The 3,940-nt window shown below is 35.4% G+C and overlaps 1 pseudogene; it reads right to left on the bottom strand.

The window, feature by feature from the left end:
• Positions 1-2,010: 2,010 nt before the first annotated feature.
• On the bottom strand, positions 2,011-3,612 carry LOC112815012 (DDB1- and CUL4-associated factor 13 pseudogene; annotated as a pseudogene).
• Between the last annotated feature and the right edge of the window lie 328 nt (positions 3,613-3,940).

Genomic DNA, 3,940 nt, shown 5'->3' with positions numbered 1-3,940 from the left:
AAAGGTGCAAGGTGTACTTACTGATACTAATTTTCCTGTAATATTTTTAGATGCCTGGCATTTGTGCTCTTCAAGATGAGTTCCAGAGGGGCTAAAAAGGAACAGATTTTCCACACGTTGAGAAATTATAACTCAAAAATTTGGTAAATTACTGATAAATAGTTTTTATATATAAAACAAAAGCCAAACAAACTGCTTGCTATTTGGCTGTAAGAACCAAAGAAAGAACTTGTAGGTTTCAATACATTTGAAGCATATCTGTGGTCTTTGGTCCATTTTTTGAGAATAGCTTCCAGAGTTCAACTTTAAAACATTAGGCTAGATTAGACAATCATAGTAATTTCTTGCTTAGAAATACCAAAGAATTCATCCAGGCTTGAAGTACTTAGTAATTAACTAGTCCTGCATCATGTAAGATATCTTTTATTATTACCAAAAAAGGTGTAAATATTTTATTAATAGTAAAGTACCACTCTTTATGAGTGATTGCTTTTACAAAAGGGGTCAAAGATTAATTATATAATGGTATCCCTCTTCCTTGCATGCTGATATATTGTCTTCAGCGGAAGAAAACAAATAAAAGTAAGATGTTATGTCTTGAATGAAATATAAGTTTGAGTTCTATTTTTAGACTTTGTAGTACAGGTAAAACATATCCATCATATGAGTTGTTGCAGGAAATAACTGAAATCCAAGACCTAGTAATTTATTTTAAGACATTCCTAACAGGTATAATTATGTACATCACGCCACTGAAAATCTCTTGATTTCCTTTGTAGTTCTGGAACATGGGCAATATTGAAAGCATTCTTGGATTGCTTGCTCTATGGCCACCTCCTTCCATAGGACTTTCTGTCCTGGAGAGTCAGGAAGCTCAAAGCTCTACTTCCCAGGCCTCTTCTTGCTAGGTTCTAGAAGTGAATTTCATTCTACAATTGAATACAGAATTCCATGTAAGATTTTGAGTGAAAATCAATAAATGTTCTCACCCTGCCTACTCCTGTTTTTCTACAGGCCAATGAAGTCACAGAGAAACAAAATGTCCAAAAGATACTGCAACTTTCCAAAGCCTTCCCCAGGTTAACAGGCAGCTTTGGGCAGGGGCGGGGGGGAGCCATTGAGTTGAAATGTAAAGAAATATGTTCAAGTCCCAGCAAGTCCTGTGGCCCCTGTGGTCCCTTGACTCCCACTTCACCACTGCTTCTGACAATTTCCTAAGCATCACATTCTCTCTATTTATTCCATTTCAGCTTAAAATATCAAAAGTGGTTTCTGCTTCTTGGACTGAATCAGGACTGATAGAGTAGGGATGACATACAAACAAACTGTTATAGAAAAAGTTTTAAAATCTTTCATATTAAAAAAATCAAAATAAACAAAATTATAATTGAAAATTATTACAGCCCTGAAACAAGTTTTTTTGCAATGCATATGGAATTATATGTGCATTTATTTTCCGTAAAAGTTGTTGGAAAAAATTAAGGATGAAATTTCATTTTCCCAAAAGTTTGTTCATTTTTTTTTACTTATGTTGATGATTATACTTTTTTTCATTTAGAAGTGAAGAGAACAGAACTCTTATGTTTCTTTTGTTTTTTTCACAGAGAAGTATTTATGATTTACTGAGACTGAGAAATTAGCAGAAATGGATCAAAGTTACATTGTTGAGAAAAGGAGGTTTTATTATCTTAACTTGACCATAAATTATAATTTTTATAAAAGTTATATAAATGCAAGCTGATCATCTTTAAAGTCTCAAAGAGCCAAATACAAATAAAGCACAGAAAATTAACTGAATTTAAAAAGTCTGACATAATTCTTCCACGTTATATGTAATCACGAGAAGAATCATTGCAATAATTACCCAAAGGAATATTAAAGGTAACAAAAGAGATGTTCAGTCTTAAATGTAAATTCAAATGTATAGTGTATCTATAATAATAGATCAAAGTGAATCTGCAATTTCTAACAGTAATAAACATGTTAGCTTGCAAATACTGTATTCTTCAATGAAATAAGAAAGCAGATCAAGGATAAAATGTTGGATAGTCTTATCAACCGGGCACCTTTCAGGACAGTTTTTCAGGGTAGTGTTCTACACATGTAACTGAACTGTTTGTTATTATTCTAAAGCCAGTACTTTATTTGCAGAGTCTGCACATCAAAATGTAACAAATAATTATTCATCAAGATTGGAAGGAATACCAAGTATTATTTCACAACTGCCAATATGTGTTTCTTCTTCTCTGACACAACTGATACAGATCCAGGCTTGCTATGTTTGAGATGATTCACCTCCTTTCGTGGGCGAGCTTCCTTCATGATGCGCTGTTCCTGGATCTGGCTGTAGATAGATTTTGGTAGATGAGGGTGACAAGCATTGCGTTTTATATGAGGACGATATTGAAATTTCTCCTTCAACTTCTGGTTATAATCTTTGGCTGCTTTTTCTCGTGATGTAAGCACACCCAATTTTTCAGAAGCATTAGCTTTCCATAGACGAATGTTCATTTCATCAGATCCACACATAATATATTTGCTGTCAGAAGTCCATTTTACACAGATAACATGTTGCTTTCTCTTTGTGTGATAGACTTCTCTGCTTCTACTTTTGTCCACAGGAAAGATATGAACAGATTTATCAAAACTAGCAGACACAAACTCTTTCCCAGTGGGAGAATAATCCACATCAAGCACTGCAGATACATGATCCATATGTACCATTACGGGAGTGTCCAGTGCACGCATATCAAAAGTATACAAGTTGTAATCTTCATTCGCTGCAGTAAAAATGAAAGCTTCCATAGGGTTCCAACAAATTGTATTTGTTCTCAAATCTAAAATGACCTTTTTCAGGGGAGTAGCTTGCCTCATATCATATAGTACTATATTCCTGTCAGAAGCGCAACTTCCCAAGAGAAATGTCTCAATTGGGTTAAATTTAACACTACTTATACTGTCGAATCCCCAGGTCATTGAACATACAGGACTTGTTCTTTGTTCATCCCAAATGTCCACTTGCTGTCCACATGTGGCAAAAACAACTTCTTTCCAGTGATGATCAATTCCTGTATACACTGTCTTTCCTAATATTGTATGCAATGGTTCCTCCTCTTCTCCATAGCCCGGTCCATCCATTTTCCACTGCTTCAGTTGTGTCATCACCAACAGTAAAAAAAGTAGTCCCACAAAAGCGAGTACCTATTCCTCATACAAAACCTTCATGTGCTTGTATTGTACGGATACATTTTCGTTTAGTCAAGTTCCAAATTCTAACCTCTCCATCACATGCCCCAGACAGGACAGTAGCCAGGCTCTTTAGATGCTTTGCCAAGCAATTGACTCCATCTCGGTGACCATCCAGAGAAGCAAGGAATGATTTTGCAAATACCCGTTCCAGTTTGGCAGCATTTAAAGCTCTTACGTATTCTCGTGGGACCTCAAAAGGATGTAAGGTAGGATCATAGTTTCTTGGAACTCTTTGAAAGTCCAGCTTGGTTTCGCGTACATAGTTGTCCGGGTTCCAGCTCAGCATCTTCACCTTCATTTTGGCGGCTAGTTGTCCCAGACCCCCTAAGCCTTTCCTCCACGTTCGGGTTACCCCGGCCTCCTCAGCCACATGCTCCAGAACTCTTATGTTTCTTACTTATCCATCTTCATCACCAGTAAATCCACTTTTACCCTTTGAATAAGCTAAAATTTATATAATATGTATTAAAATTGGCTTGTTAAAGGAAGTATTCATGTAATTTATTAAAATAGCCTTTCTCCATCAGACTGGTATTGAATAAAGCTAGGATTACATTAATAAAAATATTAGTTTATTATAAGCATAAGGTTTTAAATTACCTTGCATGTTTGCCTCATAATGCATAGTTGGAGATGTAATCAAAACTTTGAAAAATATTTAAGTGAAAGAGTGTTATCTGCTTAACTTGAT

The sequence above is a fragment of the Callorhinus ursinus genome, unplaced genomic scaffold (genome assembly GCF_003265705.2).
Source record: "Callorhinus ursinus isolate GAN/ISIS: 27379988/994484 unplaced genomic scaffold, GSC_fseal_2.0 scaffold6, whole genome shotgun sequence".
In the NCBI taxonomy this organism is placed as follows: Eukaryota; Metazoa; Chordata; class Mammalia; order Carnivora; family Otariidae; genus Callorhinus; species Callorhinus ursinus.
Note: the sequence above shows the minus strand (reverse complement) of the source record. Positions and strands in the feature narration are given on the sequence as shown.